This window comes from Eleutherodactylus coqui, chromosome 2 (genome assembly GCF_035609145.1).
Source record: "Eleutherodactylus coqui strain aEleCoq1 chromosome 2, aEleCoq1.hap1, whole genome shotgun sequence".
Classification (NCBI taxonomy): Eukaryota; Metazoa; Chordata; class Amphibia; order Anura; family Eleutherodactylidae; genus Eleutherodactylus; species Eleutherodactylus coqui.
The window spans coordinates 278,217,054-278,244,278 of NC_089838.1; positions in this window are offsets into that span (position 1 = coordinate 278,217,054).

Below are 27,225 nucleotides of genomic sequence, written 5' to 3' on the forward strand. Positions count from 1 at the left end.
ATGGACATGTTGTAGCAATCAGTGACAAATCTGTATTCTGTCATATATGAATTATCTTCATACCTCGGTCGGTAAACCCGATTGGGCATTTGACTTTGGTAGTTGTTGTAATAACGAGAGTCCATATCATTGTCGAAGTTGTACCTCATGTTACTAACTGCATTCCCTAACATGAAACCTCCAACTCCCCCTGCCACAGCTGCACCAGCCACATATTTCACTTTGGTCTTGCTTTTGGTTCCAGTATGGCCATAATCTTTATGCGTCTTTGATTTCCCTGGCTTCCATTTCTTACAGTCTGCAGTCAATACTAAAAAGAAGGAAATTAAGGCAACGTGAATCCAGAATCCTTTTGTCATCTTCTTCATCAATCTGCAATAAGAGGAACAAGTTTTCTTATTTCATTGCAATTCATATTTCTCATAATGTTTAACTTAAAATCCAGTCTTAGATACACATGCTATACGACTATTTCACATTTTCTCCTTAAGTGACAAGTCGAATAAGAACATTTAGACACAACATCGTGCCTTCTCATAATTCTCACTGGATAGCCCTAGCAACATTGTGACATAACTGCTACAGTAGGGCTGATACAAAATGTGATACCATGTGACCGCTTGTCAGAACTCAGACAGAAATGGCTTTTTTCTGACTCCATTACTCTAGGTGAGTCTTTACAATCACTGGATAACCCCTTTAATCCCTTCTAGGGGCTTACCTTACATCTACATGGAAATATTACCTTCTCATTCCTAGGCCTTATGAACGCGTAAATTTAAGTGTAAACTTCAATGTGTACAGAGCACAATCACCTTGACATTATATGACTCAATCGAACAGAGGCAAAGGGACCCAACTGACTATAATGAGGTTACAGCATTTGACAGCATGCTGCACTATTTGGTCGTGTACTTTAATGGTATGTAGATAGAGAACAGCACCAGGACACCTTCACTGTGCTCACGGTCATAATAAAGAAAAGGCCACAACATCATGTGGTGAACAATCAAGATTTCCATCAAGCTGCCTTATTCCATACAGTTCAGCAAAAAAGTTGCAACATTGTACAAAAACAAAACAAAACAGGGTCTTATTTTCAGGGGATGTCTTATTTTGACGACAGTAGGACTACCCAATTTGTGTGTGAGAGCCTGGAACTTCCAAGCCTTATTGTTGCTCAGACCTTTGTTGTTGACGTTTTTAGAGAATATTCTTAGCAGTAAAAATGCAGACAAAGCCCTCGGCCGCCAACACAGGATCACTTTTTGATTACAGGCGTCATAAATCCCGCCTCCACAAAGCGATGGCGGTGATTGGTTCGTTTCAGAGCTGCATTGAATGCCTGAGCCACGGACTGCGGAAACCATGCCAGGACTCTGGAGAGTAGCGAGCAGGATCTGGACTGAGTCTACTAGGTAAGAGACTCGGATGACCTGCCGGAAAAACACTGTAAAAATGCAGCAATTATGTTTTTATAGCCCTTTTGATGCACCTAAAGCACTCCAATTGACTTTTTTTTATGAACTGTAACTAGGGCTTATATTCAGAGTAGGGCTTATATTTCCAGCCTTCCCGAAAATTCTGAAAAGTCATGCTAAATCTTATTTTGGGGTAGGTCTTATTTAAGGGGAAACAGGGTATATACCACCCCCCTTATGTTCATTAGACATACAATAATAACTAACAGGTGTATCTCATTAGAAGCTATTTTGCCTTCAATAATAAAGTTCATGCCTATAAAGAATATGCAATCCGAACCCATGGTATGTCCTTCATCTCAAGGTGATGCGCTACATGCTGCTCATCTCACCCCACATGTTGTTTGTAAACAGGATAACTGTGCATGCCCCATATTTGATATGCAACAGGATCAGTCAGTCTTCACGGGATCCCTTTACATCTGTCATAGGAGAGGGTGTCCACCCACCTAATTTACATAAAATAAGTTGGCTGGTGTTACCTTGGTTAGTTATTCCATCTTAAACTTCTCACCTCTTTCTCCTCATCTAATCTCAATTCCGACCAGCTCAGATTTACTTGTCATGTGTTTAGTTTCTAGTCAATTTCTAAGTTTGTGATGCAATTACATGAGCCCTGCTACAGAAACTGCTTAGAGGCGGGGCAGGGAAACTCCTATCATAGTTACTGATGATCATCACACATGCAATATAACCATGGGAGGTCCAGGTGATCCAGCCATTACATGGTCCTTAATAGAGATGAGCGAGCATACTCGTCCGAGCTTGATACTCGTTCGAGTATTAGGGTGTTCGAGATGCTCGTTACTCGTGACGAGTACCACGCGGTGTTCGAGTTACTTTCATTTTCTTCCCTGAGAAATTTGCGCGCTTTTCTGGCCAATAGAAAGACAAGGAAGGCATTACAACTTCCCCCTGCGACGTTCAAGCCCTATACCACCCCCCTGCAGTGAGTGGCTGGCGAGATTAGGTGTCACCCGAGTATTAAATCTGCCCCTCCCGCGGCTCGCCACAGATGCGTTCTGACAGAGATCAGGGAAAGTGCTGCTGATGCCGGAGCTGCTATAGGGAGAGCGTTAGGAGTGATTTTAGGCTTCAAGAACCCCAACGGTCCTTCTTAGGCCATAGAAATCGCAGATCGCACCTATGTGCGATTTGCGATTCCTGTTCTCTTCTCTATATGCGCTCAATGGGGCCGGCGGCAGCAGCGCCGACCCCATTGAGAACATATAGAAGACAAATCATTCTTCTCTGCCACAGCTGTAACAGCTGTGGCAGAGAAGAACGATGTTTGCCCATTGAATTCAATGGAGCCGGCAATACAGCAGGTTCCACTGAAAGCAATGGGCTGCCGGCGATCGCGGGATGAATTGCCGGGAAGGGGTTAAATATATAAACCCTTCCCTGCAATTCATCCAGAAATGTGTTACAATAAAAATATATACCGTATATACACGTGCCTTCAGCCAATCACAGCCATTCAATGACATCATGTGAAGGCATGTGTGTTTTCTGGAGGCGGGGATTTCAAGCTCTGCATCCAAAAAGCAATGCTCTGCCGGGGATCAGGAGGGAGCGACAGCCTGCAGCAGCGCCGCAGAACGCCGGGGGAAGTGAGTAATGATTTTTATTCTTTGCTCCGCTGTATTGCCGGCGTATAAGGTGACAGTTGGGGGGGTCGTCTTATACGCCCCGTCGCCTTATACGCCGGTATATACGGTATATATTTTTATTTTTACACATTTCTGGATGAATTGCAGGGAAGGGCTTAAATATTTAAGCCCTTCCCGACAATTCATCCAGCGCTGTCCGGCAGCCCATTGCTTTCAGTGGAACCTGCTGTATTGCCGGCTCCATTGAATTCAATGGGCTAACATCGTTCTTCTCTGCCACAGCTGTTACAGCTATGGCAGAGGAGAACGATCTTTATGCTGACAGTGCGGGGGGGGGGGGGGGGGCACTCTTGCCGCTATTGTGGCTTAATAGTCGGACCTGGGAACTTGAGATGCAGCCCAACATGTAGCCCCTCGCCTGCCCTATCCGTTGCTGTGTCGTTCCCATCACTTTCTTGAATTTCCCCCGATTTTCACAAATGAAAACCTTAGCGAGCATCGGCGATATACAAAAATGCTTGGGTCGCCCAATGGCTTCAATGGGGTTCGTTACTCGAAATGAACCCTCGAGCATCGCGAAAAGTTTGTCCTGAGTAACGAGCACCCGAGCATTTTGGTGCTCGCTCATCTCTAGTCCTTAACATAAGGATATACTATGCCTATTTGAAATCAACTTGGGATGAGGTAGGGTAACCCACTTTTCCTCCTTTTTCCTCTTTCTCCTCATTGTTATCTCCTTTTCTCCCACTCTTATTATTCTTCAAGGTGAAAACTTACACTGTTTTAAGGTTCTTTTTCATTTTTGAGCTTTCAAAAACATCACTAATATATCTGCAATTATTTATAGCCCTTTGCTGGGTTACTGTTTTCAACCGTAACCACAATGTCTTGATATAGCGGTAAAATACTATCCACACTTTGAAAAAACAAGATACAAATGGAAAGATTAATGGCATTATACAGTAAAGAAGATCTTCCTGCTTCTCACTGAAAGTAATCTTAGCTAAAGAGCACTTTCTGTAAGAGGCACACCCGTAGTCTTGGTGAAGCATCTCTGTAGATACCAAATACTGAGCCATCTACTGTCTCATCTTCACTCGGCTCCATTCCTACAAACAAGCTGAAAAAGTGAACGTCATCGCAGCCACAGCCCAACATTATTACAGCTAATCGCTTCTACTGCAACCAACCTGGAGAAAAACAACCGCATCTATCGGTAATCTTTACAGAACGGCATTAGTTTGGACCAACATGACCCATTTCAAACCAACCTTTATGTCAAATTGTTTCACCAGATTGCCATTTTATTAAACTGTGGTTTTGCCAGTCCATACAATACATACAATGCGACAATACAATGGGAAATGTAATATTTTCTTTTTTTTTTCCTTCCAAAATTGGACCTTTAAACAAAGCGCTGGTTTCTAATCCATTACTGAGCTACAAAAATGTCTTATTTCCTTGATTATTGGGCATTTAAAGCATGTCTAATATAATACCCATCATAAGTCAGGGGCTAACTCAGAGTTCTCCACTTTCTTCCCTTACTTCAAAAACATACAGCATCTTATCCTCCATGGGCAGGGGGGTCTGATAGATTCAGAAACCCCTGACCGCTGCCTTAATGATGTGGCAGTGCTCTGATCGATCAGCGGCAGAACTCTGCAGCCATAAATACCACAGCTACACAGTGCTCCCTCTCCTGCCCATTCAGTCCCCTCTAACAGATAACGCAGAAGGGCAGGACTGTAAATGACTATCACTCACAAGTCCTCATCTGCCCTACACACAGGGACAGGAAAGCAGGACCATAGATGATGTCATAACCAGCTAGAGGGGCCATGTATTACTGCACTTGTATGTGTAGTGACCTGAAGTTGAAACTACAAACGAGTATATATGGATTGTAATATGGTAATATTTCTCTTTAAGAAAACCCCCAGAATGTAATTGGTAACTAGAGGACCAACAAACCCCAAACCTCCTCAACCACAGGGTAGTGTAGGTTCCACTCTAATCTCTGAGCCCTATTCTCATGAGAGGACCCAGAGTGCATTAATTGACCCACCCAATTCTGGAGAGTTCAGTTATAGCTGGGGTATAGAAGAAACAAGTACAGAGTTAGTAAGAAATTAGTACAGTGGTGAAGGAGAGGTGTAGCATCAGAAGAAGAGGAAGGAAAGAATGAAGAAAGGAAAGAAAGGAAACATTGTTTTCTCTGCCTTTTGTCTTCTGGATGAAAAGGAGAATTCAGACCGTGTTTTGGGCGTTGCCTTGTTATTGCCAGTTATCTCCCAATAAGCGTAAGTTCAACTGTTTCACTGTTACTTTTGTCTCATGGAGCTCCTTCCCACTAGGAACACCCGCACTGAGTTACACTACACGGCCCACCAAGGACCACAACCACCATTATCCATAAACTTTTTCTGTTGCATGACCGGGTGGGAGTGCAAGCACCAAGCTGCCCCTCACTCACTTACTGGTCTGTAGCAGACTGCTGTCACGAACTATAACCTCTTCCACCCAACTTTCACATGTAGCCTAGCGGATGGGAGTCAGAATACAAAGCCACCATGAATGCAAGCTGACCCAGAAACTCCCAAACTGTCAGGATTTAGTGTTAATGAAATCAGTGTTTAGCATGCCTGCTGCAGGTGTGTGTGTTAGCATGCATGTAAAAGAGCTGCTTGTGTGTGCTTGTATGTAGCAGAGCTGTATGTGTGCATGCATGTAGAAGAGCTGATTGTGTGTATGTGAATGCTGCAAAGCTGGATGTGTGTAGCAGAGTTGTGTATGCTGCAGAGCTATGTGTATATGTTGTAGAGCCGAGTGTGTGCTGTGTGCATGTACAATGAGTGTGGAACAGTGCTGTGTATGAGTATAATGGTATCTTATGTGCTTGAATGGACACACTAGCAGCTGACTATTAACTATTATCCTCCTTTTCTATACTAGAACACTGAAGTTAATGACGGTAGCCCCTCCACTTTGTTAGACCCCCAGAGACATTTAAATTAATATGAAATGTTTTTTCCTGGGGTGCGTCTTATAGCCTGAAGAATATGGTAATTAACAGGAAATCAAAAATAAAGCAGAAATATCACATATATATTTCAGAACGATACATAAGCTACAGAACAGGACAGATCTTAATGAATAAATGATGCCTTAGAGTAGGAAATACAGAGGATGGTACTTACGGTTGTAAAGCTGGATGGAAGTGGAGCAGTCACAGATTTGAGCAATACTGATAAACTTCCGTCTATGTATTGTTATACATGAACAGGAGGGCTGGGCATTCACGTGGTTCTAATCTCATTTCTCATTCAATGACAATTCTTTAACTATTTGTGTCTTGCTAGCACTCAAAATGGTATTACTGTCAGAGCTCCAGGAAAATTAGGGGCTCAAATTCCCTCTCTACCCACAATGCATTGGATCATAGCTACAAAGTTTCTTATATAAAAGTAAAAGGCTCTATTTAATAGACAATGATGTGCAAATGTGGTTCCCATTATGGTGCCTTTTATTTAACAAGAGTGTAAATACTCATGTATGTGTCCCAATTAGTATTTTATTAGCACCCCCCCCCCTTAGAGATTCATCAAAGATCATTTTAGATCCCTTTGTTTCATAATCTGCGGGTCACTATCAATTAGAACAAAGATACATGGCTCCATTGGTTAAATACAATCTCAGAATCCTTTATCAACCAGGAAAGCAAGTAGTAACACCCAACTCACATCTGTGTTGGAACCTTCAGTCGGAGGTTCCATTGTAGATCCGGCTCAAAACACCGAAAGAAAAACGCTTTCTTCCGTCCAAAAGCCATGCACCTGAGTGAAATCCAATAGACTTCATTTTACTCAATGGGGTCTGATCGGGGCTATTTGGTTTTGTCTTGAGACGTAGCCGTTCAGCGATGGGGATTCCCCTTCCCTGCTATCCGAATGTAGCAGGAAACGGGAACCCCCGACGCAGATGTAAAAGCACCACTGAGCTATTACTTAGTGAAGATTTCCCTTGGAAACACCAATAGATGAAAGAAGATGCTCTTTTGGCGATCTGGACAAAGTTTGCAGAGTTAGGTCTAAAGTCAATGGAAAATATTAAAAATCAGACTGTGGATTTATGGAACCAAGATTACTGATTACCAACCATTCATAAGATGGTAGCCAAGGACCCACAGCAAAAGTGTTGAGTCAGTTAGGGACCCTGTAGGAACTATCCCATTGCCTGAAACAAATAGAGAATGGAGTGGAAAATTGGCTGATTGCTGGGAGTCCATCCTTTGTGTAGAACACATGTGAGTATTCCCAAATGGCCCAGGGTAGGAGATGTTTCCTGAGAATGAAGAGAGACCCTTAAAGATATTGCATGAACATTTTGAGGCCATATAAGTTTGTACTTGAAATACTTCAAGAAGCCATTTTAGAAAGAAAGCTTGGAATTGAGTGTACTGTAGATATAGATTGGTGGGTTACATGTGCAACACAACCAGTAAGACAACAGAGAGTTCACACTTCCTCAGAACAAAAAAGATACTCTGACTGGTACTGACATACTGTAGAGAAAACTTTGATAGGTCCATTAGCACGTACGTATGGTTTCCCTAATGTAGGTGCCCCACTACAATGCTACACAGAAGATCAATTTATAAATAATAAATTATTGCTCAGCATAGGAGAGCGCTGCTCAGAAGACTCTTTGTGCCAACCCGCGGATCCAGCCTGCGGCCTACTGAGGCTCAGGCACTACCGCCCGGCAGAGACCCAGCCCCACTGCTTGTCTGGTGACCGCTGCTGCTTCTGCTACTCCTGGGGCACTGTGGAGATAGCCGGAGACCTGCATCCTCAGACCAGCTGGAAAAAAACTTCACTGGGGCAAGAATAGTCCAAATTTAATTAGAACCTCTTCACTGATTTGGACTTTAGAACTTAACTTTTAATAATTTAATTAAAATAAGGAGAGAGGAGCTGCAGACCAACAGCCTCGGTGGTAGGCTGATGGTAGCCTACCATCAAGGCTGTTGGTCTGCAGCTCCTTTCTCCTTATTTGTTTTATTTTATTTTGTTGCGTCTGATCCTAGATATATAGGGAACTACTATACTGGCTATATCAATGGCCTCCATTAGTAAGAAGGAATAAAAGAAAAAAGGAAATTGGCAGCAAGATATTAGAGAGAAGATCAGAGTCTTTACTTTTAGACAGCATTTAGAAATCTTGAATCTGTCAATGAGGGAAATATCACGCATCCCCAATACAGTAGGTTCATCAATTGGGGGTGTATTTTTGGAGCTTAGTAGCCGACAGTATATCAAGTTACCTATTGAGACAATGCATTGATTGAGGAGATATTTGATGCAATATAACTAACCAGATGAGGTGGTTTTATAGGCTGTCTTCTCAAGTATAATACCTACCTACTTTAAATGGACTGAGAGACGCCTATATGGTGGGGTCATATAACTAGAATTCTGCCCTGTATATCGCTACTTCTTCCCACCATATGGTTCAGTAAATATAACAATATAGGAACTAGTTTATTGGGGTATGATAAACATCATCTGTGGTTTATAGGACCATTCATGTTCCATCTTTAGAGGCATATTTAGGTCCCTGAAGAGCCCCCCTGTGAAGCGCAACGCGTCAGCCCAGACCTATTTAATATTCAGCATAGTTTTCTTTGCTCGTTGATCACTAGACCTAGACTTGATTGACACTTTTTCAGAGGGATCAATTTTCTCTGTTGGGGTGACTGCCGATATAAAATCCCTTGCGCTTCAGGCAGTCAAAAGATCAACTATTTATTGTCCTTCTGATCCTGGACAACCTAGAGTTGCACCCAATATAATCAGATAAACTGTGGACAGGGACAAATATGTTCATATGTAAACTGATTCTAACTACTCATGTAAATAAGTGAGGAGTATCTCATATCCTATATGTTTTACACATCACATTCTAATTTATGTACTATGTGTGTCTAGTAGTTCTTGTTCTTATTTTAATCCGCGGCGCAGGAGAGGGGAGAGAACCTCTGCTGCAGCCTGTCACCTGATCGCTGCGCCGAGGAGGAGAGGGAGCTCCTACTGCAGCCCATCAGCTGATCGAGCTTCACTCAGTGCCAAAGCCCCAGGGAGAAAGGTAACGAGGTCTTCTGCAGGTGGAGTACTGACGGGCTCCCCAAACACACCGTGCATCACTATGACCCACCATTTTGGTTCCCATGGCCTTGTTCACATAGCGGCCGCCATTTTGGTGAGCAGGGTGGAGTTTTGTTGTCCCAGCCCTGAAAGAGAGAGCGTAGGCTCTCAAAGTCCCAGACCATAACCCTTTGCTAGCTAAAGTTGTCAGAACTTTCCTTCACCCACGACTCTTGCAGCTAACCCTCTCACTGCCAACACACCAGTTGCATAGCAATTCCTATCTTCAGCGCAGTGGTAAGGGCTGCTTGGAGGGATTATTTAACCCACTCCTCCTAGAACTAACCCTCTTGCTGCTGACATAAACGTGGTAAAATCTATCCCCACACTACAGCACAGCTGCAAAGACAAACAAGAAGGACTATTTAACCCATCTCTCCAAAAATTAACCCTCTCACTGCCAACATAGACGCAGAAACATCTGCCTTCATATTGCAACACAACCGCAACATTTAGCTAAAAGGACTATCTATCCCATTCCTTCTGCGATCAACCCATTCACCACTGACAGATGCAGTGGAATCTATCTTCAAATCATAACGCAAACACAAAAGCTGTCTAGAAGGATTGCTCCATTCATTCCTCCTGCAATTAACTCTCTCACTGTCAGCACAGACACAGGAATCTATCTTTATACTGTAACACAGCCGCAAAAAAAATCAAAAAACGTCAAGAGGGGCTACTTAACCCATTTTTCCGGTAAATAACTCCCCTGATATCGGCATTGACGCGGAAATACTTGGCTTTATGTTGCAACACAAAAGGAAAAACTGTCTAGAAAAACTACTTAGCCCATTCCTTCTGCAATTAACCCTCTCACTACTGGCATAAACACAGTGGTATCTACCACAACTCAACAGCAAAAGCTGTCTAGGAAAACCACTCCACCCATTCCTCTTGCAACTGACCTACTCGCTGCAGACAAAGACACTACAACCCCTGCCTTTGCATTGTGCAGCACAACCACAAGAGTGGTTTAGAGCAGTGGTCCCCAACCTTTTTGGCACCAGGGACCGGCTTCAAGCAAGACCATTTTTACAAGGCCCGGCAGGGTGGGGCTTTGGTTATATGGGGCAGGGTTATGAAGGGGGTTGAAGTTTAGTGCATACTTATTTAATTATGACATTTAGAATGTCCTGGCAGTACACACATAGTGCAGTATAATATATCCTCCCCCCCCCTGCCTGGCAGCACACACATAGGGCAGTATATAATCTATTCCCCCACCCCCTGCCCCCCCAGCACACACATAGGGCAGCATATAATTTATCTCCCCCCAAGCACATACATAGGGCAGCATATAATTTATCCCCCCCATCCCAAGCACACACGTAGGGCAGCATATAATTCATCTCCCCCTCAGTAATAAGCAGCCCCCCCCAAAATAACCAGCCTCTCCCCCAGTAATAACCAGCCCCCCCCAGTAATTAGCAGCCCCCCCAGTAATTAGCAGCCCCTCCCCCTGTAATAAGTAGCCCCCCCAGTAATAAGCAGCCCGCCCCAGTAATAAGCAGCCCCCCCAGTAATAGGCAGCCCGCCCCCAGTAACAGACAGCCCCCCCAGTAATAAGCAGCCCCCACACTAAGCAGCCCCCCCACTAGTAAGCAGCCCCCCCAGTAATAGGCAGCCTCCACCCCTCAGTAACAGGCAGTCCCCCCCAGTAATTACCAGCCCCCCCAGTAATTAGCAGCCCCCCAGTAATAAGCAGCCCCCCCAGTAATAAGCAGCCCCCCCAGTAGTAAGCAGCCCCCACCCCAGTAGTAAGCAGTCCCCCCCAGTAACAGGCAGCCCCCCCAGTAATAAGCAGCCCCCCACACTAGTAAGCAGCCCCCCCACTAATAAGCAGCCCCCCCACTAGTAAGCAGCCCCCCCAGTAATAGGCAGCCCCCACCCCTCAGTAACAGTCAGTCCCCCCCCCAGTAATAACCAGCCCCCCCAGTAATTAGCAGCCCCCCAGTAATAAGCAGCCCCCCCAGTAGTAAGCAGCCCCCACCCCAGTAGTAAGCAGTCCCCCCCAGTAACAGGCAGCCCCCCCAGTAATATGCAGCCCCCCCAGTAATAAGCAGCCCCCCCCGTAGTAAACAGTCTCCCCCAGTAGTAAGCAGCCCCCCTAGTAATAAGCAGCCCCCCCTAGTAATAAGCAGCCCCCCCACTAGTAAGCAGCCCCCCCAATAACAGGCAGTCCCCCCAGTAATAACCAGCCCTCTCAGTAGTAAGCAGCCCCCCCAGTAGTAAGCAGCCCCCACCCCAGTAGTAAGCAGCCCCCACCCTAGTAGTAAGCAGTCCCCCCCAGTAGTAAGCAGCCCCCTCCCAGAAATAAACAGCCCCCCTAGTCATAAGCACCCCCCCAACCCATACACTTACCTCCTCCCTGCTGTCAGCGTCGCTCTCTCTCTCTGCTTGCCCTGACGTCAGTGTGCAGCCCGGTACGCTTCCTCCCCGAGTCCTCTCCTGCGGAACTAATGAGCAGGCGACTCGGGGAGGAGGATCCTGGCTGCACACTGATGTCAGTGTGCGCCGGGATCAGCACGATTACCAGCGGGGAGCTGCGGCGCCCCTGCTGGTAATCGCTTCAGTGGTGAGCGGCGTCGGCATGCCGCGGGCCACATAACATGAGGCAGCGGCCCGCGGGCCTTGTGTTTAGAAGAAAAGTTCCCGGCGGTGCCGCGGACCGGCGCTAAACATCAAACGGCCTGGCCCCGGTCCGCGGACCGGTGGTTGGGGACCCCTGGTTTAGAAGGACTACTTCGTTCACTGCTTCTGCTTAACCCCCTCGCTGCCGGAATAAACACAGCAATTCTTATCCTAGAACACTATAACGCAGCTCTAAAAATTTTCCATTGGAGCCCTGAACGAACCGCTGTGGTCCCAAGTGCACATACCACAATCCGCCTCTTACTTGCTAGAACAACTGCAGTGATACCAGGGGCCGAATTAAAAGCTATGTGGTGATGGAGGCTCTCACTGACCCTGCATTGAAAATCTTATATCAAACCTAAAAACACAACTGTCTACGGACCGTGAACCACCGCCCACAAACAGGCCACAAACAAACCCACCACCAAACGCAAAAAAAGTTAGATAGATATTCAGCTGTCCTGATGGATCGGATCCATCAGGGCAGCTGAGATTACTCACCCACCTTGTCGGAGGTGACCTGCGGTTCACTGATCCTCCAGGACCAGCCGCCGCTCTTCTGCTCATGCGCGCCAGACGTATGACGTCATGCCCATGCGCAGAAGGCCAGGAGACCCGGCAAATTTAAAATCTCCTGGCTCCTGAAGATAGCAGGGAACCAGGAGAAATAACCGGGCCCATGATTGCGAAAAAGGTAAAAAAAAAGTTTTAAAAAAGTGCCAGTTTCACCTCCCCTTATGGATCCAATCCATGAGGGGAGGTGAAAATATTCACCTCGGGTCCTCCGCGATGTCCTGGTCTTCTGGGACCTGATGTCTATCATCGGGCGCGTGCACAGAGGGGCTCAAGCCCAGGGAACTTCAAAATCCCTCTGCTCCTGGCTACCATGTATAGCCAGGAGCAGAGGGACGTACACGAGGACATGATCACTGTTATCCAATGGATAACAGTGATCATTTAAAGTAAATAAAAAGGTGTAAAAAAAAAAAAAGTTTTAAAAAGTAAAAAAAAAGTTTAAAAAGCTTACGTTTCATCTCCCCTCACAGATCATATCCGTGAGGGAGGATGAAATGACGTACCTAAGGCCCCTGGATTTCTCCGCAGCGCAAAAGCCGTGGATTGCCAGGGAAATTTAAAATCTCCCTGCTCTTGGCTACAAAACTTAGCCGAGAGCCTGGAGATTTTACGGAGGTTGGGGTGGGGGCGCGGTGATCTGTTCCTGATCACGTGTTCGCTGTTATCCAATGGATAATGGCGATAACGTAAGAGTTAAAAAAAGGTGAAGCTTCATCTCCCCTCACCGATGCGATTGGTGAGAGGAGATGAAACTTTTTACTGGAAGTCTCTGTATTTGAACCCCAACGTGACTCTCCTCTGTGAACTTTCCCGGATTCTGCACATGCGACCATCGGCAAAACACCGGAGACATGTGCAGGAGTCGGGGAGCCCAGGAAACTTAAAATCTCCTTGCTCTTACCGACCAACGGTCGCCGAGAGCCTGGAGCAGTGACCTCGTTTTGCGGTCCCCAGTCACGTGATAAAAAGGTAGCGATCTACGTTAGGCCGGTCTTACATGACGGAATAGAAATTACAGATTCCGCATGTGTCTGATCCGCGGTAATACGCAGATCAATCGCATTGGATTACAGAATTCCGCTCACATTAGTGGGTCGGAATTGCGTAATCCACTCGCAGAAAACAGAACGCAGCATGTTCTATTTTACTGCGGATATCCGTGACATAGAGCCCATTGTGCTCCATGGTCGTGGATATACCTGCAGCCCATACGCAACTACGTTGTATACGGGCTGCAGGTACCTGCGTCATCGCTCAGCGACGGTGTGGGAAATACAAACAAAAAAAAGGTGTACAGTGCATGACCGCCCGCGTAAGTACGCAGTTATGCGCAGTACATTACATGGCCATACACATCACTATGGCCGGGCTCACAGCTAGGATCTGCTGCGGGCCTCCGCAAGGGGATTCCACATAAGGCCGTGTGAGCCCGGCGTTATTCAGACCGCTACCTGTAATACGTAATTTACAAGAAGCCCCGGGAACGCTCGCCTTCCTGCAGTTCCAGGAGCAGCTGGTTGAGCACCTTCTGTTTGAAACCGCCGCACCTCACCGAGCTTACGGAGACTCAGAGCACCACTTTTTAAACCATATTCCTGTCAATCAAGAAATATCCCACAAAAAAGCATGAGAGGAGGGGGGATAACCTTTTTTTGCCCTATGTGCCCATCCCTACCAGCCTCTGTAATTACCCGTCTTCGGAAATACCACACAGTTCACATTATTACTGTTATCTAAGATTTGGGGAACGCCAAAAATGGTGTCGGGGGAGTGGCGGAGGGGGTGAGAATTTTTTAAGGTGTCAATTTTTATTCCGTACAAGTGGGCAATGGGGCCTGGAATGTATTCAGTTGTGCCCTGCAATCCCTCCATTATAGGCCTAGCCATGTGTCCTATAAGTAGATTAGGGCCACAATGAGAATGTTTCTGAACACGGGACAAACAGGGGTATCCATTTTGGGGTGTATGTCTATATTCCTATGTACACTGTACAAAAAACCCTGTTTTTAAATTGACAAATTTGCCAAAAAATAATGAAAATCATAATTTTTTCCTCCTGCTTTGCTTAGATTAATTCAAATACTGTGGGGTCAAAATATGCAGTACATCCCTAGATTATTTCTTTGGGGGGTCTTGTTTTCAAAATGGGGTCATTTTTGGGGGTTCTTTATCATTGTGGCCGCTCAATGGCTCTACAAGTCGATAATGGGGCCTGGAATTTATTCAGTTGTACCCTAAAATCCAACGGGTGTTCCTTCCATTATAGGCCTAGCCATGTGTCCTGTAAGTAGATTAGGGCCCCAATGGGTATGTTTCTGAATACGGCACAAACAGGGGTATCCATTTTGGGGTGAAAGTCTTCATTTATGTGTGCTGTACAAAAAAACCACTTTTTAAATTGATACAACTGTCAAAAAAATGAAAATTGTAATTTTTTCCTACTGCTTTGCTTTGATTTATTCAAAAATTGTAGGGTAAAAATATGCAGTACACCCATAGATGAATTCGTTAAGGGGTCTAGTTTTTTAAATGGGATCATTTGTGGGGGTTCTCTGTCGTTTTGGCCGCTCAAGGGCTCTACAATTGTGCAATGAGGCCTAAATCACCTTCATGCAAAATTTCAGTTCTGAAAGCCACCGACTACTCCTTACATTTTGGGCCCTGTTGTGCATCCAGACATAAGATTAGGGCCACAATGGGTATGTCCCTAAACACGAGACAAACAGGGGTATCCATTGTGGGGTGCAAGTCTTTATTGATATGTGTGCTGTACAAAAAAAGCTGTTTTTAAAATGACAGAGTTGCCAAAAAAAAACTAAAATCACAATTTTTTCCTTTTGCTTTGCTTAAATTCATTCAAAAACTGTGTGGTCAAAATGGGCAGTACACCCCTAGATAAATTCATTAAGGGGTCTAGTTTTCAAAATGGGGTCATTTGTGGGGGTTCTCTATGATTTTGGCCGCTCAAGGGCTCTACAAGAGTGCTATGGGGCCTAAAATGTCTTCAAGCAAAATTTCTATTCTGAAAGACTCTGACTACTCCTTTCATTTTGGGCCCCGTTGTGCATCCAGACATAAGATTAGGGCCACGTTGGGTATGTCTGTGAACACGGGAGAAACAGGGGTATTCGTTTTGGGGTTTCAATCCTTATTTTCATGTGCACTATAGGAAAAAAAATGTCTTTAAAATGACATATTTGCAAAAATATGAAATTTTATTTTTTCTCCTCTAAATTGAATTAATTCCTGAAAAAAACTGAGCGGTCAAAATACTCATGACACCCCTCAGTGAATACATTAAGGGGTGTAATTTTTAAAATGGGGTCATTTGGGAGGGTATCTATTATTATGACACCTATGAGCCTTTGCAAACTTGGCTTGCTGTAAGAAAACAAAGTGTTCCTCAAAATGCTGAAAAGTAATGTTAAATTTGTACGTCATCTAAATGGTTAAAAAACCTACAAAAGTTTTTCAAATGTGCATTCAGAATAAGGTAAACAGATGGAAATATATATCTTATCAAAAATTTGTACAGCATGTTTGCACATATTTGAGATAATACAGTTGAAAATGTGAAAAAAAGACAATTTTTTCAAAATTCTTCCAATATTGGTACTTTTAATAAATATACACAAATTCTGTCTATTTTTACAACCTAAATGAAGTACAACATGTGGCAAAAAAACAGTGTCAGAATCACTTGGATATGTAAAGCCTTTACAGAGTTATGCTATGTTGAAGGACGCATGTCAGATTCCCAAAATTTGGCTCTGTCACTAAGGCGCAAACAGGCTTCGTCACTAAGGGCTTAATAAAGGTCCTTTTATATAGCTGGAGTTAGTGTGGGCAAGTACTTACCTAGGATGCGATTCAATGGTGTTCACGAAATGTCATCAGAGTGTCTGGTGCCACTGGATTGGAAATTGACCAGTTTGGGAGCATTTCAAGAGAAAGTAGGATTTTCCACACTTGGCCTTTATAAGTACAATGTTATAGATGCTACTCGCCAAATGATGTCATAGCTCCACCCCTTTACTAATCTAAAGATCAGCACACAGAACGAATATCAGCAGTCTGATAATGGATGAAGGAGAAGAAAGACAAAAGAAAGAAGAAACTGGAAAAATTGAGCAAGAACAGCAATAGTGACAGCTGCAGTGACTGTTAAAGAAGAGAGGAGAAAGAAGAAGCAGTAAAGAAAAAATGTCTCCAAAATGAAGACTCTGTCCAACAGAATAAACTGTGCACCAATGAGGCTGTAATGGAAGAAGAAAAAAATCAAGGTTACCAAACAAAAGAGCATTTACCACTGGAAAATGTCACCTGCAAATTATGAGAGAGGCTATCCAAATTGGGACTATTTACTCTAGAAAAAAGAAGGTTAAGAGGCGACCAAATAACCATGTGTAAGTACATGAGGGGACAATACAAGGATCTCTCCCGTGATCTGTTTACACCCAGGACTGCAACGGTAACAAGAGGGCATCTGCTATGTTTAGAGGAAAGCAGGTTTCATCACCAACATAGAAAGGGGTTCTTTACTGTTAGAGCAGTTAGACTGTGGAACTCTCTGCCTGAGGACGTGGTGATGGCAAAATCCTTAGAGGAGTTTAAAAGGGGACTTGATGTCTTTCTGGAGAGGAAGGATATTTTAGGCTATAAATCTAAGATTATTTGTTAATCCGGGTATACAGGCAGGTAGGAACTATTAGGGGTTGATCCAGGGAACAGTCTGATTGCCATTAGGGAGTCGGGAAGGAATTTTTTCCCCAAAAGGGCTAATTGGCTTCTGCTTTTGGGTTTTTGGGTTTTTTTTGCCTTCCCCTGGTTCAACAAAACAGGAGGCTAGACAGGCTGAACTAGATGGACATTTTCTTCATTCAGCCTTACGAACTATGTTACTATGCTAACCATAGGGTGGCGTGACCAGTTTACAATGGGCCAGAGCACGTGGCCAGCTTTTCTGCTCCCGGCCAATACGCACAGCTCTCTGATTTAAGGAGCAATGAGCTCTGACCACTATGCCAAGGTGCTTCTTGATTCTGACTGACTCCTGGTTTGACCTGTGCCTATTTCACCCAACTTTCCCATCTTCTCCATTCCTCATACTGGCGAGTTGCTGAACCACACATCAAAATTGACATGTTGCATACAGATTTTGACGCAGCTTTTTATGCAGATTTTGTCACGGATGTGCATAAAAATCATAGTGAATTTTTAAGATGAAAAAAATGACCAACAGCATTTTTCTAGAACCAGCTGTATTTTATTGCTATTGTTACCTAGAATTCTGGTTCAGTCTAAAATAGTATTATTGTTCCCTTTCATCAGTCATTTCAGACTGGGGAGACATAATTATTAGAGATGAGCGAGCACCAAAATGCTCGGGTGCTCGTTACTCGGAACGAAATTACCGCAATGCTCGAGGGTTCGTTTCGAGTAACGAACCCCATTGAAGTCAATGGGCGACCCGAGCATTTTTGTATTTCACCGATGCTCGCTAAGGTTTTCATGTGTGAAAATCTGGGCAATTCAAGAAAGTGATGGGAACGACACAGCAATGGACAGGGCAGGCGAGGGGCTACATGTTGGGCTGCATCTCAAGTTCACAGGTCCCACTATTAAGCCACAATAGCGGCAAGAGTGGGGCCCCCCCCCCTCCCAAAAACTTTTACTTCTGAAAAGCCCTCATTAGCAATGCATACCTTAGCTAAGCACCACACTACCTCCAACAAAGCACAATCACTGCCTGCATGACACTCCACTGCCACTTCTCCTGGCTTACATGCTGCCCAACCGCCCCCCTCCCCCACACAGCGCACACCAAAGTGTCCCTGCGCAGCCTTCAGCTGCCCTCATGCCACGCCACACTCATGTCTATTTAGAAGTGCGTCTGCCATGAGGAGGAACCGCAGGCACACACTGCAGAGGGTTGGCACGGCTAGGCAGCGACCCTCTTTAAAAGGGGCGGGGCGATAGCCCACAATGCTGTACAGAAGCAATAAGAAATCCAATCCTGTGCCACCGCCATCAGGAGCTGCACACGTGGGCATAGCAATGGGGAACCTATGTGCCACACACTATTCATTCTGTCAAGGTGTCTGCATGCCCCAGTCAGACCGCGGTTTTTAATTCATAGACACAGGCAGGTACAACTCCCTATTGTGAAGTCCCTGTGGACTGACAGCATGGGTGGCTCCCTGGAACCCACCGGCGGAACATAAAAATATCCCATTGCAGTGCCCATCACAGCTGAGGTAGTAATGTCATGTTTAATGCAGGTGGGCTTCGGCCCACACTGCATGCCCCAGTCAGACTGGGGTTCTTTACAAGTGGAAACAGATGCATTTATAATTCCCTGTGGACCCACAGCATGGGTGGGTGCCAGGAAGCCACCGGCGGTACATAGAAATATCCCATTGCATTGCCCAACACAGCTGAGGTAGTAATGTCGTGCTTAATACAGGTGGGCTTCGGCCCACACTGCATGCCCCAGTCAGACTGGGGTTCTTTACAAGTGGACAGATGTAGGTTAAACTCCGTGTGCACCTACAGCATGGGTGGCTCCCTGGAACCCACCGGCGGTACATAAAAATATCCCATTGCATTGCCCAACACAGCGGATGTAACATCAACTGTAATGCAGGTGGGCTAAAAATTCATTTGATTACACTGTAGGCGAGGGCCCACAAAAATTGCTGTATCAACAGTACTAATGTACATCCCAAAAATTGGCCATGGCCAACCAAGAGGGCAGGTGAAACCCATTAATCGCTTTGGTTAATGTGGCTTAAGTGGTAACTAGGCCTGGAGGCAGCCCAGTTTAACGAAAAATTGGTTCAAGTTAAAGTTTTAACGCTTTTAAGAGCATTGAAACATATAAAAATTGTTTAGAAAAATTATTTGAGTGAGCCTTGTGGCCCTAAGAAAAATTGCCCGTTCAGCGTGATTACGTGAGGTTTCAGGAGGAGGAGCAGGAGGAGGAATATTAGACACAGATTGATGAAGCAGAAATGTCCCCGTTTTGGATGGTGAGAGAGAACGTAGCTTCCATCCGCGGGTGCAGCCTACGTATTGCTTACGTATCGCTGCTGTCCGCTGGTGGAGAAGAGAAGTCTGGGGAAATCCAGGCTTTGTTCATCTTGATGAGTGTAAGCCTGTCGGCACTGTCGGTTGACAGGTGGGTACGCTTATCCGTGATGATTCCCCCAGCCACACTAAACACACTCTCTGACAAGACGCTAGCCGCAGGACAAGCAAGCACCTCCAGGGCATACAGCGCGAGTTCAGGCCACGTGTCCAGCTTCGACACCCAGTAGTTGTAGGGGGCAGAGGCGTCACGGAGGACGGTCGTGCGATCGGCTACGTACTCCCTCACCATCCTTTTACAGTGCTCCCGCCGACTCAGCCTTGACTGGGGAGCGGTGACACAGTCTTGCTGGGGAGCCATAATGCTGGCAAAGGCCTTGGAGAATGTTCCCCTGCCTGCGCTGTACATGCTGCCTGATCTCTGCGCCTCCCCTGCTACCTGGCCCTCGGAACTGCACCTTCTGCCACTAGCGCTGTCGGATGGGAAGTTTACCATCAGTTTGTCCACCAGCGCCCTGTGGTATAGCATCACTCTCGAACCCCTTTCCTCTTCGGGAATCAGAGTGGAAAAGTTCTCCTTATACCGTGGGTCGAGCAATGTGTACACCCAGTAATCTGTAGTGGCCAGAATGCGTGTAACGCGAGGGTCACGAGAAAGGCATCCTAACATGAAGTTCGCCATGTGTGCCAGAGTACCTGTACGCAACACATGGCTGTCCTCACTAGGAAGATCACTTTCAGGATCCTCCTCCTCCTCCTCCTCTTCCTCCTCCTCAGGCCATACACGCTGAAAGGATGACAGCCCAGCAGCATCTGTACCCTCAGCAGTGGGCCAAGCTGTCTCTTCCCCCTCCTCCTCATCCTCCTCATGCTCCTCCTCCTCCTCCTCAACGCGCTGAGATATAGACAGGCGGGTGCTCTGACTATCCAGCGACATACTGTCTTCCCCCGGCTCTGTTTCCGAGCGCAAAGCGTCTGCCTTTATGCTTTGCAGGGAACTTCTCAAGATGCATAGCAGAGGAATGGTGACGCTAATGATTGCAGCATCGCCGCTCACCACCTGGGTAGACTCCTCAAATGTTCCAAGGACCTGACAGATGGCTGCCAACCAGGGCCACTCTTCTGTAAATAATTGAGGAGGCTGACTCCCACTGCGCCGCGCAAGTTGAAGTTGGTATTCCACTATAGCTCTACGCTGCTCATAGAGTCTGGCCAACATGTGGAGCGTAGAGTTCCACTGTGTGGGCACGTCGCACAGCAGTCGGTGCACTGGCAGATTAAACCTATGTTGCAGTGTCCGCAGTGTGGCAGCGTGCGTGTGGGATTTGCGGAAATGTGCGCAGAGCTGGCGCACCTTTCCGAGCAGGTATGACAAGTGGGGGTAGCTTTTCAGAAAGCGCTGAACCACCAAATTAAAGACATGGGCCAGGCATGGCACGTGCGTGAGGCTGCCGAGCTGCAGAGCCGCCACCAGCTTACGGCCGTTGTCACACACGACCATGCCCGGTTGGAGGCTCAGCGGCGCAAGCCAACGGTCGGTCTGCTCTGTCAGACCCTGCAGCAGTTCGTGGGCTGTGTGCCTCCGATCTCCTAAGCTGAGTAGTTTCAGCACGGCTTGCTGACGCTTGCCCACCGCTGTGCTGCCACGCCGCGTGACACCGACTGCTGGCGACGTACTGCTGACACATCTTGATTGCGAGACAGAGGTTGCGTTGGAGGAGGAGGAGGAGGAAGGTGCTTTAGTGGAGGAAGCATACACCGCCGCAGATACCACCACCGAGCTGTGGCCCGCAATTCTGGGGGTGGGTAGGACGTGAGCGGTCCCAGGCTCTGACTCTGTCCCAGCCTCCACTAAATTCACCCAATGTGCCGTCAGGGAGATATAGTGGCACTGCCTGCCTGTGCTTGTCCACGTGTCCGTTGTTAAGTGGACCTTGGCAGTAACCGCGTTGGTGAGGGCGCGAACAATGTTGCGGGAGACGTGGTCGTGCAGGGCTGGGACGGCACATCGGGAAAAGTAGTGGCGACTGGGAACCGAGTAGCGCGGGGAAGCCGCCGCCATCATGCTTTTGAAAGCCTCCGTTTCCACAAGCCTATACGGCAGCATCTGTAGGCTGATCAATTTTGCAATGTGCACGTTTAACGCTTGAGCGTGCGGGTGCGTGGCGTCGTACTTGCGCTTGCGCTCAAACTGTGGCACTAGCGACGTCTGGACGCTGCGCTGAGAGCCATTGCTGGATGGGGCCGAGGACAGCGGAGGTGATGGTGTGGGTGCAGGCCAGGAGACGGTAGTGCCTGTGTTCTCAGAGGGGGGTTGGATCTCAGTGGCAGGTTGGGGCACAGGGGGAGAGGCAGTGGTGCAAACCGGAGGCGGTGAACGGGCATCGTCCCACCTTGTGGGGTGCTTGGCCATCATATGCCTGCGCATGCTGTTGGTGGTGCCTCCCCAGCTGATCTTGGCGCGACAAAGGTTGCACACCACTGTTCGTCGGTCGTCAGGCGTCTCTGTGAAAAACTGCCACACCGTAGAGCACCTTGACCTGTGCAGGGTGGCATGGCGCGAGGGGGCGCTTTGGGAAACAGTTGGTGGATTATTCGGTCTGGCCCTGCCTCTACCCCTGGCCACCGCACTGGCTCGGCCTGTGCCCACACCCTCACTTGGCCCTCGGCGTCCTCGGCCGCGTCCACATCCTCTAGGCCTACCCCTACCCCTCAGCATGCTGTATTACCAGTGATTTGATTTCCCAGGCAGGAAAGAAATTGGCGCAAGGCTGCACTCAACCGTAGCTGGTTGCGTTTGATTTTTGTACGTTCTCTACGCAGCACACACGTACACGGAGACCTTAGGACTGACACAGGCAGGCCAAATATAATTAATTGAATTCGCTTTTTTGCAAAGGGAGGGCCCCACTGCAGATATTCAATGAACAATACGTTTAATAACTGTGGTGTGGCCCTGAAAAAGTGTCACACAACTTTAGTGTAGCAGAGTTATTAACTCTGGCAGAGCAGGTATTTGCCAGTCAGGAAAGACAATGGCGCAAGCCTGCAGTAAACCGTAGCTGGTTGCGTTTGATTTTTGTACGTTGTCCACGCAGCACACACGTACACGGAGACCTTAGGACTGACACAGGCAGGCCAAATATAATTTCTTTTCCTTTTTTGCAAAGGGAGGGCCCCACTGCGTATATTCAATGAACAATAACTTTTAGAACTGTAGTGTGGCCCTGAAAAAGTGACACACAACTTTAGTGTAGCAGAGTTATTAACTCTAGCAGAGCAGGTATTTGCCAGTCAGGAAAGACAATGGCGCAAGCCTGCAGTAAACCGTAGCTGGTTGCGTCTGATTTTTGTACGTTGTCCACGCAGCACACACGTACACGGAGACCTTAGGACTGACACAGGCAGGCCAAATATAATTTCTTTTCCTTTTTTGCAAAGGGAAGGACCCACTGCGTATATTCAATGAACAATAACTGTGTTGTGGCCCTGCCTACACAATTCTGTCCCTGTAGTATCAATGGAGGGTGCAATGCTCTGCACAGACGATTTTTAGAAAAAAAAAATATGCAACACTGCTAACAGCAGCCAGCACAGTACTGCACACGCTTAAATTTGGCCCTAGAAAGGACCGTTGAGGTTCTTGAAGGCTACACTCACTCCTAACACTCTCCCTGCCTATGCACCACTTCTGTCCCTAATACCGGGTGCAATGCTCTGCACTGCCGATTTTGAGAAAAAAAAACAACAAAACACTGCTAGCAGCAGCCTGCACACAGGTAGATGTGGCCCTAAGAAGGACCTTTGGGGTTCTTGAAGCCTACACTGACTCCTAACGCTCTCCCTACAGCAGCACCAGCACGATAGTACTTTCCCTCAGCTAACTCACAAGACATCTGAGGCGAGCCGCGGGAGGGGCCGACTTTTATACTCGGGTGACATCTGATCGCCCCAGCCACTCACAGCAGGGGGGTGGTATAGGGCTTGAACGTCACAGGGGGAAGTTGTAATGCCTTCCCTGTCTTTCAATTGGCCAGAAAAGCGCGCTAACGTCTCAGAGAGGAAACTGAAAGTAACCGAAACACCGCGTGGTACTCGTTACGAGTAACGAGCATCCCGAACACCCTAATATTCGCACGAATATCAAGCTCGGACGAGTACGTTCGCTCATCTCTAATAATTATGTTTTTTGTATCACACGCATCTTCTGTCCTGAGACCTGACGGATTTATCTTACTTTTGCTTTGGTAACCTTTCATTTTTTTCAGTTGAGCTATCTGCAAGTTCAGTGATTCCTGGTTTTATAAGATTATTCTATTTCTACTGACGACTAAAATAAGACAGAGCTAGTGTTTGCTTTATGACAAACGTATCGCATTAATAATGGAGCCATTAGTGTTTCCACCTGTACAAACTGTCAAACAGCAGAGGGCGCTGTAGGCCGTGTGGTTAAAAAGTGATCATAATGTAATTGGGAATACGAAGATCCGTAAAATGCACTCCATTTGCATGGGATTCAACTAGCAGTAGTTGACATAACTTTCTCTGTGATCAGTGTTTCTTCAAGACCCAAAAACTATATAATTTTTTTTTCTAAATCGGGCATGTGTGGAGTGGATATGGGTGGATGGGATTGATGGAAAGGGGAGAGACAGAGGGGAATTAAAGTAATGATTGTCCATCCAACAGCTGATCCTTCAGGACTACAACTGGGGGAAAGCCAAATTAATAAGAGATCTTTTCCTGTCTCTTGCCCCCTACCAAGAGAAACCAAGTAATGTTGTAGATATGATACCTTGTAATTGCTAACAAAAAGACATGCTGTTATAGCTAGCTTTCGAACGTTCTTCTTCAGGTTTAAGCCTGAAGTAGAACCCTGCATAGGTTCGAAAGCTCGCTATAACATCATGTCTTTTTGTTAGCCATTAAAAGGCATCATATCTACAAGATTACTTGGTTTCTCTTGCTGAGATCAATCACAATTTGCTCCACTAGCTAACACGGTACAAAACTTTTTTCGTTTTGCTCCCTACCTTCATGTATGTTCTGCCTCTACAATATCATCCACACCCTTAGGATGCCTGCACACGGGCGGAAATCCCGCGGCGGGATTTCCGCCACTGAAAGCCTGCATAGGAGTGCATTACAATACGCACTCCTATGCAGACGGCCGTGGTTTGGCCGCGCGAAATTTTGCGCGGCAAACAAACCACGGCATGTCCTATTTCTGTGCGGGGCTCGCTCACCCGGCTGCCAGCTCCGGTCTGCGCATGCCAGGCTTAGGTAAGTACGCGCTCCTGCCTGCAGGCGCTGGGGTCGGGTCCCGCGGCGAGAATCCGACCCGCTCGTCTGCAGGCAGCCTTAGGCCCTCACACAGAGAAGCAATGTGGCTATGTAACTAAAGTGTTACTTTCCTGTCTTCGTAAATAAGCTCACAATCCCATTTAGACACTTGCAGATAAACATAATTACACAGTCCATTATCAGAGAAAGCTTCTTCAGATGTGTTGCAGGCACATCAGTGATTGAATGTGACTCATAAAGACCATTATACTCTGCAGTTCTAAGTGGTTTTAGTTTCTGGAAATATGTATTATTGACAGTGTTACATTGTAATTTGAAATGAGTTGTGTCATCAGAGTTATCTGAATACTCAACTTTATGCTACATTTGAAAGAAATTGCAGGGAATTGGTGGAAATGAGAGAGCTGGCATTAGGAAGGGAGGGGTGGGGGGGGGGTGGCAAACTGGGCAATTGCCTAGGGCCCTCCTTCCCAAGGGATCCCTCTGGCTCCAACAACATTTTACAAGACTAGCTGATGTTCATGAGCTGGGAGACATCGCAGGAATCGGGCAAAGTGCTCATTGTTCGAGCCTCAGTCAATCAGTGCCAGACTTCTGCAGTACACAAGCCTAATGCTAAGGCTTGCCCAATCCACACTTGATTCCTGCTATGTCCCCCGAATCATCAGGACCATAGAAGAGATGAAGGCTCAGTGCTCAAAGTGCAAAAGGAGAAGGTACATGGGGGCTGTGATGACCAGGGGGAGAGGGTAGTATATGGGGGATATGATTGGAGAAGAGGACTGTATATGGCGGAAGTAATTTGGAGTTGAGAATATTACATGGGGGCTGTGATAACCAAGGGGAGAGGACAGTATATATGAGTTATGATGACTGAGGTAGAGGGCAGTATATAACAGATGTAATTATAGAGAGACAGCAGTATATGAGGATGGTGATGAGAAAAGAGTGGACAACATATGAGGGATGTGATGAGGAAGAGAGAGGACAGCATATGTGGATGCAATTAGGAACAGAGGACAATATATGGGGGTTATGTGACTGGGATAGGACAGTATATGGGACATGTGATTAGAGGAGAGAGGAAAGTATATGGAGGCTGTGATGAGGAGGGAGAGGACAGTATGCTGGGTATGTGATGAGGGGGAGAGGACAGTATATGGAGACTGAGGAGGAGGGGAGAAGGCAGTATATGAGTCTACAATGTGAATAAAAGGACAGTATATGGGGGATATGATGAGAGGGGAGAGGACAGTAAATTGGAGCTGTGATGCGGAAGGGAGAATACATATATAGGGGGCTGTGATGAGGGGGATACGTGTGAATATACCCTTGTAAATGTAATTTTTTCCTAGATACATTGAGAAAACTAACCCTACACTATAAAACCACATATACTAAACAAAATACAAATATATTAATGGAAGACAGGTAAGGATTTAATGTGGGGTTTATGTTCTGCTTCAATACTCTCAGCTTTTGTTTTCACCATTCTCACCCTGACAGGAAAGTAGGGGAAAGAGAGGCTTTTACAGCACTTAAATACCGAGAAAGTGTATTACTGCAACAAACTTTCCTTGCAGATTCGCTGAGGGTCTGTCAGTCTTATTGCGCCTTCCAGACAAGAACTAATCAAGTCCCAGTGTTGGCACCTGAACCACAAGTCTGTTTTGGGTATTTCAGCCGTTCAGGGAAAGACAATCGCCGGCACAATGCAGAGCATACATTTACATCACTGCTGCACAGAGTCCGGCAAGCAGCGACATAAATTTACTATCAGCAGTTCATAATACTTGTAACTCTAATGCTGCCATCCTTCTGCTCCACAGATTAAATGGAAGTGAACAGTAACAAGGGTATATTAGTAATACTAATGGCATCCAGTAATGTGCCGTCCTGCCAAGAGCATCATGTGAGTTGATTACTTTCTCCTAATCTTCCATTGTCTGTGGCCTTGATAAATATGCAGGATTAAATTATTAGCATTAGCATACAACAGTATGATGCCTGATGTCCCTGTCCTAGATGTGTCACTGACAGCACACAAGTCTTCATGCTTCACTGTATATGAAATATACCATATTCTTGTGGAAAGCTTTACTATGCAGTAAGACTAGGGCTATAAGACAACATTGGCTATGCTATATCGCAAGTAATAAAAGTGAATGTGGTCACATTGGGACCTGCCACACAACAGTTGGTAGAAGTCCAAACCTGCAGGATTTCTCTATGACCACATTCACTGACTGTCATTAGTTACAATGTAGCTAGCGTGACACTGTGATCTCTCAAAATTGCAATGCAGTCCCAACCCAAGAC